This window comes from Somniosus microcephalus, unplaced genomic scaffold (assembly GCF_052327205.1).
Source record: "Somniosus microcephalus isolate GS21.2 unplaced genomic scaffold, FLI_Smic_1.0 scaffold63, whole genome shotgun sequence".
NCBI classification, from domain to species: domain Eukaryota; kingdom Metazoa; phylum Chordata; class Chondrichthyes; order Squaliformes; family Somniosidae; genus Somniosus; species Somniosus microcephalus.
The window spans coordinates 545185-558790 of record NW_028225250.1 but is presented as its reverse complement, the minus strand read 5'-3'; the positions used below and the strand labels follow the sequence as shown (position 1 = coordinate 558790).

Genomic DNA, 13606 nt, shown 5'->3' with positions numbered 1-13606 from the left:
GAAGTCAAGGAGTGGGCCAATCCTCAAGCAGGATTTCTCTGCCGGTCGCGGAGCTGCGTGGTGGCGAGTGCGAAGAGGCTACTGAGGAGCAAACTAAAGCACCATACACAAAGCGACCGGGGAATTAGCTCAAATGGTAGAGCGCTCGCTTAGCATGTGAGAGGTAGCGGGATCGATGCCCGCATTCTCCACTTTCCTTTTGGCTTAGAGCAATTATTCAGAACGAAATGGGCTCTCGCGTCACTGAACCCCTGTCAGACGGGAAAAACGGACAGCAAATCTTTTTCTGCCATGTCGTCAGCAAGATTTCTTGCTTTTCACATCCAGCAAAGGTGAGAGAAGCCCAAAAAACGACTTTGCCAGCACTGACGCCTTCTCCGAAGATTCAACTCAGGATCTTCGCATTAGGAGACTGACGTGCTGCCTGCTGCGCTGAGAAGGCACTTGCCATGCAAGCGGCCAGGCAGCGCTGCCATGTGGGGCATCTTGCAAGGTGTTTACATTTATAACGCGCTGTTTGCAAAAAACTCCGAGCCAGATAGGAGTCAAACCTACAATCTTCTGATTTGTAGTCAGACGCGTTATCCAGGCTGTGGAGAGTAGCTGGCAGCTCACAGTCCCACCAACGCTGCGGCACGAGCAGGTACCGATGACGCGCACGTGACTCCGCCAGGCCAGAAGCGTCAAAATGCGCACGGCAAACTATCGGCAAACAAAAACACCTTTGCCGCTTCCCTTCGATAGCTCAGCTGGTGGAGCGGAAGACTGTAGTGGAATACAAAACAAAGTCATCCTTAGGTCGCTGGTTCAATTCCGGCTCGAAGGAGCTCGTGTGCTTTTGCAGTAAGCGGGTGGTAAGCAGCATTTCGCTCAAAGCTCCTCTCTTCACTTTATAGTGCATCATGTTGCCACGAAGGCACAAGACACCTCTTTTTCTTGTCTCGAACTTTAATGCTCTCTGCGTCCACCAGCACACAGCTGTTTTGCTTGAGCATTTGTGTCTGCTCACCAGCAGGGAGTGCCATTGAGCAGCAACACTTTGAAACACTCAGCACTCACTTTCAGGCAAAAGAAGTCGTCTATCAGTCAGACAGCGCTCTCGGCTGCTCCCTCACGCTCGGGACGGCCGCCACTTTCCGCTCACCTCGCTTCCCTGCCGCAGTCTCGGGGTCTTCTCGGCTTCTTTCATCGTTGCTGTGGCTTCACGTCCTACTGCTGCTCGGCAACGCCGATTGGAGCAAAGTATTTAATGAAGTCAAGGAGTGGGCCAATCCTCAAGCAGGATTTCTCTGCCGGTCGCGGAGCAGCGTGGCGGCGAGTGCGAAGAGGCTACTGAGGAGCAAACTAAAGCACCATGCACAAAGCGACCGGGGAATTAGCTCAAATGGTAGAGCGCTCGCTTAGCATGTGAGAGGTAGCGGGATCGATGCCCGCATTCTCCACTTTCCTTTTGGCTTAGAGCAATTATTCAGAACGAAATGGGCTCTCGCGTCACTGAACCCCTGTCAGACGGGAAAAACGGACAGCAAATCTTTTTCTGCCATGTCGTCAGCAAGATTTCTTGCTTTTCACATCCAGCAAAGGTGAGAGAAGCCCAAAAAACGACTTTGCCAGCACTGACGCCTTCTCCGAAGATTCAACTCAGGAACTTCGCATTAGGAGACTGACGTGCTGCCTGCTGCGCTGAGAAGGCACTTGCCATGCAAGCGGCCAGGCAGCGCTGCCATGTGGGGCATCTTGCAAGGTGTTTACATTTATAACGCGCTGTTTGCAAAAAACTCCGAGCCAGATAGGAGTCAAACCTACAATCTTCTGATTTGTAGTCAGACGCGTTATCCAGGCTGTGGAGAGTAGCTGGCAGCTCACAGTCCCACCAACGCTGCGGCACGAGCAGGTACCGATGACGCGCACGTGACTCCGCCAGGCCAGAAGCGTCAAAATGCGCACGGCAAACTATCGGCAAACAAAAGCACCTTTGCCGCTTCCCTTCGATAGCTCAGCTGGTAGAGCGGAGGACTGTAGTGGAAAACAAAGCAAAGTCATCCTTAGGTCGCTGGTTCAATTCCGGCTCGAAGGAGCTCGCGTGCTTTTGCAGTAAGCGGGTGGTAAGCAGCATTTCACTCAAAGCTCCTCTCTTCACTTTATAGTGCATCATGTTGCCACGAAGGCACAAGACACCTCTTTTTCTTGTCTCGAACTTTAATGCTCTCTGCGTCCACCAGCACACAGCTGTTTTGCTTGAGCATTTGTGTCTGCTCACCAGCAGGGAGTGCCATTGAGCAGCAACACTTTGAAACACTCAGCACTCACTTTCAGGCAAAAGAAGTCGTCTATCAGTCAGACAGCGCTCTCGGCTGCTCCCTCACGCTCGGGACGGCCGCCACTTTCCGCTCACCTCGCTTCCCTGCCGCAGTCTCGGGGTCTTCTCGGCTTCTTTCATCGTTGCTGTGGCTTCACGTCCTACTGCTGCTCGGCAACGCCGATTGGAGCAAAGTATTTAATGAAGTCAAGGAGTGGGCCAATCCTCAAGCAGGATTTCTCTGCCGATCGCGGAGCTGCGTGGCGGCGAGTGCGAAGAGGCTACTGAGGAGCAAACTAAAGCACCATGCACAAAGCGACCGGGGAATTAGCTCAAATGGTAGAGCGCTCGCTTAGCATGTGAGAGGTAGCGGGATCGATGCCCGCATTCTCCACTTTCCTTTTGGCTTAGAGCAATTATTCAGAACGAAATGGGCTCTCGCGTCACTGAACCCCTGTCAGACGGGAAAAACGGACAGCAAATCTTTTTCTGCCATGTCGTCAGCAAGATTTCTTGCTTTTCACATCCAGCAAAGGTGAGAGAAGCCCAAAAAACGACTTTGCCAGCACTGACGCCTTCTCCGAAGATTCAACTCAGGATCTTCGCATTAGGAGACTGACGTGCTGCCTGCTGCGCTGAGAAGGCACTTGCCATGCAAGCGGCCAGGCAGCGCTGCCATGTGGGGCATCTTGCAAGGTGTTTACATTTATAACGCGCTGTTTGCAAAAAACTCCGAGCCAGATAGGAGTCAAACCTACAATCTTCTGATTTGTAGTCAGACGCGTTATCCAGGCTGTGGAGAGTAGCTGGCAGCTCACAGTCCCACCAACGCTGCGGCACGAGCAGGTACCGATGACGCGCACGTGACTCCGCCAGGCCAGAAGCGTCAAAATGCGCACGGCAAACTATCGGCAAACAAAAACACCTTTGCCGCTTCCCTTCGATAGCTCAGCTGGTGGAGCGGAGGACTGTAGTGGAATACAAAACAAAGTCATCCTTAGGTCGCTGGTTCAATTCCGGCTCGAAGGAGCTCGCGTGCTTTTGCAGTAAGCGGGTGGTAAGCAGCATTTCGCTCAAAGCTCCTCTCTTCACTTTATAGTGCATCATGTTGCCACGAAGGCACAAGACACCTCTTTTTCTTGTCTCGAACTTTAATGCTCTCTGCGTCCACCAGCACACAGCTGTTTTGCTTGAGCATTTGTGTCTGCTCACCAGCAGGGAGTGCCATTGAGCAGCAACACTTTGAAACACTCAGCACTCACTTTCAGGCAAAAGAAGTCGTCTATCAGTCAGACAGCGCTCTCGGCTGCTCCCTCACGCTCGGGACGGCCGCCACTTTCCGCTCACCTCGCTTCCCTGCCGCAGTCTCGGGGTCTTCTCGGCTTCTTTCATCGTTGCTGTGGCTTCACGTCCTACTGCTGCTCGGCAACGCCGATTGGAGCAAAGTATTTAATGAAGTCAAGGAGTGGGCCAATCCTCAAGCAGGATTTCTCTGCCGGTCGCGGAGCAGCGTGGCGGCGAGTGCGAAGAGGCTACTGAGGAGCAAACTAAAGCACCATGCACAAAGCGACCGGGGAATTAGCTCAAATGGTAGAGCGCTCGCTTAGCATGTGAGAGGTAGCGGGATCGATGCCCGCATTCTCCACTTTCCTTTTGGCTTAGAGCAATTATTCAGAACGAAATGGGCTCTCGCGTCACTGAACCCCTGTCAGACGGGAAAAACGGACAGCAAATCTTTTTCTGCCATGTCGTCAGCAAGATTTCTTGCTTTTCACATCCAGCAAAGGTGAGAGAAGCCCAAAAAACGACTTTGCCAGCACTGACGCCTTCTCCGAAGATTCAACTCAGGATCTTCGCATTAGGAGACTGACGTGCTGCCTGCTGCGCTGAGAAGGCACTTGCCATGCAAGCGGCCAGGCAGCGCTGCCATGTGGGGCATCTTGCAAGGTGTTTACATTTATAACGCGCTGTTTGCAAAAAACTCCGAGCCAGATAGGAGTCAAACCTACAATCTTCTGATTTGTAGTCAGACGCGTTATCCAGGCTGTGGAGAGTAGCTGGCAGCTCACAGTCCCACCAACGCTGCGGCACGAGCAGGTACCGATGACGCGCACGTGACTCCGCCAGGCCAGAAGCGTCAAAATGCGCACGGCAAACTATCGGCAAACAAAAACACCTTTGCCGCTTCCCTTCGATAGCTCAGCTGGTGGAGCGGAGGACTGTAGTGGAATACAAAACAAAGTCATCCTTAGGTCGCTGGTTCAATTCCGGCTCGAAGGAGCTCGCGTGCTTTTGCAGTAAGCGGGTGGTAAGCAGCATTTCGCTCAAAGCTCCTCTCTTCACTTTATAGTGCATCATGTTGCCACGAAGGCACAAGACACCTCTTTTTCTTGTCTCGAACTTTAATGCTCTCTGCGTCCACCAGCACACAGCTGTTTTGCTTGAGCATTTGTGTCTGCTCACCAGCAGGGAGTGCCATTGAGCAGCAACACTTTGAAACACTCAGCACTCACTTTCAGGCAAAAGAAGTCGTCTATCAGTCAGACAGCGCTCTCGGCTGCTCCCTCACGCTCGGGACGGCCGCCACTTTCCGCTCACCTCGCTTCCCTGCCGCAGTCTCGGGGTCTTCTCGGCTTCTTTCATCGTTGCTGTGGCTTCACGTCCTACTGCTGCTCGGCAACGCCGATTGGAGCAAAGTATTTAATGAAGTCAAGGAGTGGGCCAATCCTCAAGCAGGATTTCTCTGCCGGTCGCGGAGCAGCGTGGCGGCGAGTGCGAAGAGGCTACTGAGGAGCAAACTAAAGCACCATGCACAAAGCGACCGGGGAATTAGCTCAAATGGTAGAGCGCTCGCTTAGCATGTGAGAGGTAGCGGGATCGATGCCCGCATTCTCCACTTTCCTTTTGGCTTAGAGCAATTATTCAGAACGAAATGGGCTCTCGCGTCACTGAACCCCTGTCAGACGGGAAAAACGGACAGCAAATCTTTTTCTGCCATGTCGTCAGCAAGATTTCTTGCTTTTCACATCCAGCAAAGGTGAGAGAAGCCCAAAAAACGACTTTGCCAGCACTGACGCCTTCTCCGAAGATTCAACTCAGGATCTTCGCATTAGGAGACTGACGTGCTGCCTGCTGCGCTGAGAAGGCACTTGCCATGCAAGCGGCCAGGCAGCGCTGCCATGTGGGGCATCTTGCAAGGTGTTTACATTTATAACGCGCTGTTTGCAAAAAACTCCGAGCCAGATAGGAGTCAAACCTACAATCTTCTGATTTGTAGTCAGACGCGTTATCCAGGCTGTGGAGAGTAGCTGGCAGCTCACAGTCCCACCAACGCTGCGGCACGAGCAGGTACCGATGACGCGCACGTGACTCCGCCAGGCCAGAAGCGTCAAAATGCGCACGGCAAACTATCGGCAAACAAAAACACCTTTGCCGCTTCCCTTCGATAGCTCAGCTGGTGGAGCGGAGGACTGTAGTGGAATACAAAACAAAGTCATCCTTAGGTCGCTGGTTCAATTCCGGCTCGAAGGAGCTCGTGTGCTTTTGCAGTAAGCGGGTGGTAAGCAGCATTTCGCTCAAAGCTCCTCTCTTCACTTTATAGTGCATCATGTTGCCACGAAGGCACAAGACACCTCTTTTTCTTGTCTCGAACTTTAATGCTCTCTGCGTCCACCAGCACACAGCTGTTTTGCTTGAGCATTTGTGTCTGCTCACCAGCAGGGAGTGCCATTGAGCAGCAACACTTTGAAACACTCAGCACTCACTTTCAGGCAAAAGAAGTCGTCTATCAGTCAGACAGCGCTCTCGGCTGCTCCCTCACGCTCGGGACGGCCGCCACTTTCCGCTCACCTCGCTTCCCTGCCGCAGTCTCGGGGTCTTCTCGGCTTCTTTCATCGTTGCTGTGGCTTCACGTCCTACTGCTGCTCGGCAACGCCGATTGGAGCAAAGTATTTAATGAAGTCAAGGAGTGGGCCAATCCTCAAGCAGGATTTCTCTGCCGGTCGCGGAGCAGCGTGGCGGCGAGTGCGAAGAGGCTACTGAGGAGCAAACTAAAGCACCATGCACAAAGCGACCGGGGAATTAGCTCAAATGGTAGAGCGCTCGCTTAGCATGTGAGAGGTAGCGGGATCGATGCCCGCATTCTCCACTTTCCTTTTGGCTTAGAGCAATTATTCAGAACGAAATGGGCTCTCGCGTCACTGAACCCCTGTCAGACGGGAAAAACGGACAGCAAATCTTTTTCTGCCATGTCGTCAGCAAGATTTCTTGCTTTTCACATCCAGCAAAGGTGAGAGAAGCCCAAAAAACGACTTTGCCAGCACTGACGCCTTCTCCGAAGATTCAACTCAGGATCTTCGCATTAGGAGACTGACGTGCTGCCTGCTGCGCTGAGAAGGCACTTGCCATGCAAGCGGCCAGGCAGCGCTGCCATGTGGGGCATCTTGCAAGGTGTTTACATTTATAACGCGCTGTTTGCAAAAAACTCCGAGCCAGATAGGAGTCAAACCTACAATCTTCTGATTTGTAGTCAGACGCGTTATCCAGGCTGTGGAGAGTAGCTGGCAGCTCACAGTCCCACCAACGCTGCGGCACGAGCAGGTACCGATGACGCGCACGTGACTCCGCCAGGCCAGAAGCGTCAAAATGCGCACGGCAAACTATCGGCAAACAAAAACACCTTTGCCGCTTCCCTTCGATAGCTCAGCTGGTGGAGCGGAGGACTGTAGTGGAATACAAAACAAAGTCATCCTTAGGTCGCTGGTTCAATTCCGGCTCGAAGGAGCTCGTGTGCTTTTGCAGTAAGCGGGTGGTAAGCAGCATTTCGCTCAAAGCTCCTCTCTTCACTTTATAGTGCATCATGTTGCCACGAAGGCACAAGACACCTCTTTTTCTTGTCTCGAACTTTAATGCTCTCTGCGTCCACCAGCACACAGCTGTTTTGCTTGAGCATTTGTGTCTGCTCACCAGCAGGGAGTGCCATTGAGCAGCAACACTTTGAAACACTCAGCACTCACTTTCAGGCAAAAGAAGTCGTCTATCAGTCAGACAGCGCTCTCGGCTGCTCCCTCACGCTCGGGACGGCCGCCACTTTCCGCTCACCTCGCTTCCCTGCCGCAGTCTCGGGGTCTTCTCGGCTTCTTTCATCGTTGCTGTGGCTTCACGTCCTACTGCTGCTCGGCAACGCCGATTGGAGCAAAGTATTTAATGAAGTCAAGGAGTGGGCCAATCCTCAAGCAGGATTTCTCTGCCGGTCGCGGAGCTGCGTGGTGGCGAGTGCGAAGAGGCTACTGAGGAGCAAACTAAAGCACCATACACAAAGCGACCGGGGAATTAGCTCAAATGGTAGAGCGCTCGCTTAGCATGTGAGAGGTAGCGGGATCGATGCCCGCATTCTCCACTTTCCTTTTGGCTTAGAGCAATTATTCAGAACGAAATGGGCTCTCGCGTCACTGAACCCCTGTCAGACGGGAAAAACGGACAGCAAATCTTTTTCTGCCATGTCGTCAGCAAGATTTCTTGCTTTTCACATCCAGCAAAGGTGAGAGAAGCCCAAAAAACGACTTTGCCAGCACTGACGCCTTCTCCGAAGATTCAACTCAGGATCTTCGCATTAGGAGACTGACGTGCTGCCTGCTGCGCTGAGAAGGCACTTGCCATGCAAGCGGCCAGGCAGCGCTGCCATGTGGGGCATCTTGCAAGGTGTTTACATTTATAACGCGCTGTTTGCAAAAAACTCCGAGCCAGATAGGAGTCAAACCTACAATCTTCTGATTTGTAGTCAGACGCGTTATCCAGGCTGTGGAGAGTAGCTGGCAGCTCACAGTCCCACCAACGCTGCGGCACGAGCAGGTACCGATGACGCGCACGTGACTCCGCCAGGCCAGAAGCGTCAAAATGCGCACGGCAAACTATCGGCAAACAAAAACACCTTTGCCGCTTCCCTTCGATAGCTCAGCTGGTGGAGCGGAAGACTGTAGTGGAATACAAAACAAAGTCATCCTTAGGTCGCTGGTTCAATTCCGGCTCGAAGGAGCTCGTGTGCTTTTGCAGTAAGCGGGTGGTAAGCAGCATTTCGCTCAAAGCTCCTCTCTTCACTTTATAGTGCATCATGTTGCCACGAAGGCACAAGACACCTCTTTTTCTTGTCTCGAACTTTAATGCTCTCTGCGTCCACCAGCACACAGCTGTTTTGCTTGAGCATTTGTGTCTGCTCACCAGCAGGGAGTGCCATTGAGCAGCAACACTTTGAAACACTCAGCACTCACTTTCAGGCAAAAGAAGTCGTCTATCAGTCAGACAGCGCTCTCGGCTGCTCCCTCACGCTCGGGACGGCCGCCACTTTCCGCTCACCTCGCTTCCCTGCCGCAGTCTCGGGGTCTTCTCGGCTTCTTTCATCGTTGCTGTGGCTTCACGTCCTACTGCTGCTCGGCAACGCCGATTGGAGCAAAGTATTTAATGAAGTCAAGGAGTGGGCCAATCCTCAAGCAGGATTTCTCTGCCGGTCGCGGAGCAGCGTGGCGGCGAGTGCGAAGAGGCTACTGAGGAGCAAACTAAAGCACCATGCACAAAGCGACCGGGGAATTAGCTCAAATGGTAGAGCGCTCGCTTAGCATGTGAGAGGTAGCGGGATCGATGCCCGCATTCTCCACTTTCCTTTTGGCTTAGAGCAATTATTCAGAACGAAATGGGCTCTCGCGTCACTGAACCCCTGTCAGACGGGAAAAACGGACAGCAAATCTTTTTCTGCCATGTCGTCAGCAAGATTTCTTGCTTTTCACATCCAGCAAAGGTGAGAGAAGCCCAAAAAACGACTTTGCCAGCACTGACGCCTTCTCCGAAGATTCAACTCAGGAACTTCGCATTAGGAGACTGACGTGCTGCCTGCTGCGCTGAGAAGGCACTTGCCATGCAAGCGGCCAGGCAGCGCTGCCATGTGGGGCATCTTGCAAGGTGTTTACATTTATAACGCGCTGTTTGCAAAAAACTCCGAGCCAGATAGGAGTCAAACCTACAATCTTCTGATTTGTAGTCAGACGCGTTATCCAGGCTGTGGAGAGTAGCTGGCAGCTCACAGTCCCACCAACGCTGCGGCACGAGCAGGTACCGATGACGCGCACGTGACTCCGCCAGGCCAGAAGCGTCAAAATGCGCACGGCAAACTATCGGCAAACAAAAGCACCTTTGCCGCTTCCCTTCGATAGCTCAGCTGGTAGAGCGGAGGACTGTAGTGGAATACAAAGCAAAGTCATCCTTAGGTCGCTGGTTCAATTCCGGCTCGAAGGAGCTCGCGTGCTTTTGCAGTAAGCGGGTGGTAAGCAGCATTTCACTCAAAGCTCCTCTCTTCACTTTATAGTGCATCATGTTGCCACGAAGGCACAAGACACCTCTTTTTCTTGTCTCGAACTTTAATGCTCTCTGCGTCCACCAGCACACAGCTGTTTTGCTTGAGCATTTGTGTCTGCTCACCAGCAGGGAGTGCCATTGAGCAGCAACACTTTGAAACACTCAGCACTCACTTTCAGGCAAAAGAAGTCGTCTATCAGTCAGACAGCGCTCTCGGCTGCTCCCTCACGCTCGGGACGGCCGCCACTTTCCGCTCACCTCGCTTCCCTGCCGCAGTCTCGGGGTCTTCTCGGCTTCTTTCATCGTTGCTGTGGCTTCACGTCCTACTGCTGCTCGGCAACGCCGATTGGAGCAAAGTATTTAATGAAGTCAAGGAGTGGGCCAATCCTCAAGCAGGATTTCTCTGCCGATCGCGGAGCTGCGTGGCGGCGAGTGCGAAGAGGCTACTGAGGAGCAAACTAAAGCACCATGCACAAAGCGACCGGGGAATTAGCTCAAATGGTAGAGCGCTCGCTTAGCATGTGAGAGGTAGCGGGATCGATGCCCGCATTCTCCACTTTCCTTTTGGCTTAGAGCAATTATTCAGAACGAAATGGGCTCTCGCGTCACTGAACCCCTGTCAGACGGGAAAAACGGACAGCAAATCTTTTTCTGCCATGTCGTCAGCAAGATTTCTTGCTTTTCACATCCAGCAAAGGTGAGAGAAGCCCAAAAAACGACTTTGCCAGCACTGACGCCTTCTCCGAAGATTCAACTCAGGATCTTCGCATTAGGAGACTGACGTGCTGCCTGCTGCGCTGAGAAGGCACTTGCCATGCAAGCGGCCAGGCAGCGCTGCCATGTGGGGCATCTTGCAAGGTGTTTACATTTATAACGCGCTGTTTGCAAAAAACTCCGAGCCAGATAGGAGTCAAACCTACAATCTTCTGATTTGTAGTCAGACGCGTTATCCAGGCTGTGGAGAGTAGCTGGCAGCTCACAGTCCCACCAACGCTGCGGCACGAGCAGGTACCGATGACGCGCACGTGACTCCGCCAGGCCAGAAGCGTCAAAATGCGCACGGCAAACTATCGGCAAACAAAAACACCTTTGCCGCTTCCCTTCGATAGCTCAGCTGGTGGAGCGGAGGACTGTAGTGGAATACAAAACAAAGTCATCCTTAGGTCGCTGGTTCAATTCCGGCTCGAAGGAGCTCGCGTGCTTTTGCAGTAAGCGGGTGGTAAGCAGCATTTCGCTCAAAGCTCCTCTCTTCACTTTATAGTGCATCATGTTGCCACGAAGGCACAAGACACCTCTTTTTCTTGTCTCGAACTTTAATGCTCTCTGCGTCCACCAGCACACAGCTGTTTTGCTTGAGCATTTGTGTCTGCTCACCAGCAGGGAGTGCCATTGAGCAGCAACACTTTGAAACACTCAGCACTCACTTTCAGGCAAAAGAAGTCGTCTATCAGTCAGACAGCGCTCTCGGCTGCTCCCTCACGCTCGGGACGGCCGCCACTTTCCGCTCACCTCGCTTCCCTGCCGCAGTCTCGGGGTCTTCTCGGCTTCTTTCATCGTTGCTGTGGCTTCACGTCCTACTGCTGCTCGGCAACGCCGATTGGAGCAAAGTATTTAATGAAGTCAAGGAGTGGGCCAATCCTCAAGCAGGATTTCTCTGCCGGTCGCGGAGCAGCGTGGCGGCGAGTGCGAAGAGGCTACTGAGGAGCAAACTAAAGCACCATGCACAAAGCGACCGGGGAATTAGCTCAAATGGTAGAGCGCTCGCTTAGCATGTGAGAGGTAGCGGGATCGATGCCCGCATTCTCCACTTTCCTTTTGGCTTAGAGCAATTATTCAGAACGAAATGGGCTCTCGCGTCACTGAACCCCTGTCAGACAGGAAAAACGGACAGCAAATCTTTTTCTGCCATGTCGTCAGCAAGATTTCTTGCTTTTCACATCCAGCAAAGGTGAGAGAAGCCCAAAAAACGACTTTGCCAGCACTGACGCCTTCTCCGAAGATTCAACTCAGGATCTTCGCATTAGGAGACTGACGTGCTGCCTGCTGCGCTGAGAAGGCACTTGCCATGCAAGCGGCCAGGCAGCGCTGCCATGTGGGGCATCTTGCAAGGTGTTTACATTTATAACGCGCTGTTTGCAAAAAACTCCGAGCCAGATAGGAGTCAAACCTACAATCTTCTGATTTGTAGTCAGACGCGTTATCCAGGCTGTGGAGAGTAGCTGGCAGCTCACAGTCCCACCAACGCTGCGGCACGAGCAGGTACCGATGACGCGCACGTGACTCCGCCAGGCCAGAAGCGTCAAAATGCGCACGGCAAACTATCGGCAAACAAAAACACCTTTGCCGCTTCCCTTCGATAGCTCAGCTGGTGGAGCGGAGGACTGTAGTGGAATACAAAACAAAGTCATCCTTAGGTCGCTGGTTCAATTCCGGCTCGAAGGAGCTCGCGTGCTTTTGCAGTAAGCGGGTGGTAAGCAGCATTTCGCTCAAAGCTCCTCTCTTCACTTTATAGTGCATCATGTTGCCACGAAGGCACAAGACACCTCTTTTTCTTGTCTCGAACTTTAATGCTCTCTGCGTCCACCAGCACACAGCTGTTTTGCTTGAGCATTTGTGTCTGCTCACCAGCAGGGAGTGCCATTGAGCAGCAACACTTTGAAACACTCAGCACTCACTTTCAGGCAAAAGAAGTCGTCTATCAGTCAGACAGCGCTCTCGGCTGCTCCCTCACGCTCGGGACGGCCGCCACTTTCCGCTCACCTCGCTTCCCTGCCGCAGTCTCGGGGTCTTCTCGGCTTCTTTCATCGTTGCTGTGGCTTCACGTCCTACTGCTGCTCGGCAACGCCGATTGGAGCAAAGTATTTAATGAAGTCAAGGAGTGGGCCAATCCTCAAGCAGGATTTCTCTGCCGGTCGCGGAGCAGCGTGGCGGCGAGTGCGAAGAGGCTACTGAGGAGCAAACTAAAGCACCATGCACAAAGCGACCGGGGAATTAGCTCAAATGGTAGAGCGCTCGCTTAGCATGTGAGAGGTAGCGGGATCGATGCCCGCATTCTCCACTTTCCTTTTGGCTTAGAGCAATTATTCAGAACGAAATGGGCTCTCGCGTCACTGAACCCCTGTCAGACGGGAAAAACGGACAGCAAATCTTTTTCTGCCATGTCGTCAGCAAGATTTCTTGCTTTTCACATCCAGCAAAGGTGAGAGAAGCCCAAAAAACGACTTTGCCAGCACTGACGCCTTCTCCGAAGATTCAACTCAGGAACTTCGCATTAGGAGACTGACGTGCTGCCTGCTGCGCTGAGAAGGCACTTGCCATGCAAGCGGCCAGGCAGCGCTGCCATGTGGGGCATCTTGCAAGGTGTTTACATTTATAACGCGCTGTTTGCAAAAAACTCCGAGCCAGATAGGAGTCAAACCTACAATCTTCTGATTTGTAGTCAGACGCGTTATCCAGGCTGTGGAGAGTAGCTGGCAGCTCACAGTCCCACCAACGCTGCGGCACGAGCAGGTACCGATGACGCGCACGTGACTCCGCCAGGCCAGAAGCGTCAAAATGCGCACGGCAAACTATCGGCAAACAAAAGCACCTTTGCCGCTTCCCTTCGATAGCTCAGCTGGTAGAGCGGAGGACTGTAGTGGAATACAAAGCAAAGTCATCCTTAGGTCGCTGGTTCAATTCCGGCTCGAAGGAGCTCGCGTGCTTTTGCAGTAAGCGGGTGGTAAGCAGCATTTCACTCAAAGCTCCTCTCTTCACTTTATAGTGCATCATGTTGCCACGAAGGCACAAGACACCTCTTTTTCTTGTCTCGAACTTTAATGCTCTCTGCGTCCACCAGCACACAGCTGTTTTGCTTGAGCATTTGTGTCTGCTCACCAGCAGGGAGTGCCATTGAGCAGCAACACTTTGAAACACTCAGCACTCACTTTCAGGCAAAAGAAGTCGTCTATCAGTCAGACAGCG

At 52.7% G+C, this 13606-nt stretch overlaps 3 non-coding genes across 3 annotated transcripts; all 3 read left to right on the top strand.

Annotated features, from left to right (window-relative positions):
- Positions 1 to 1985: 1985 nt before the first annotated feature.
- On the top strand, positions 1986 to 2077 carry trnay-gua (transfer RNA tyrosine (anticodon GUA)). Its single transcript is given in 2 exon segments — positions 1986 to 2022; positions 2042 to 2077. It is a non-coding gene; the product is annotated as a tRNA-Tyr (tRNA).
- Positions 2078 to 9491: 7414 nt separating this feature from the next.
- On the top strand, positions 9492 to 9583 carry trnay-gua (transfer RNA tyrosine (anticodon GUA)). The gene is given in 2 exon segments: positions 9492 to 9528; positions 9548 to 9583. It is a non-coding gene; the product is annotated as a tRNA-Tyr (tRNA).
- A 3661-nt stretch (positions 9584 to 13244) lies between these two features.
- On the top strand, positions 13245 to 13336 carry trnay-gua (transfer RNA tyrosine (anticodon GUA)). The gene is given in 2 exon segments: positions 13245 to 13281; positions 13301 to 13336. It is a non-coding gene; the product is annotated as a tRNA-Tyr (tRNA).
- The last annotated feature ends 270 nt before the right edge of the window (positions 13337 to 13606 follow it).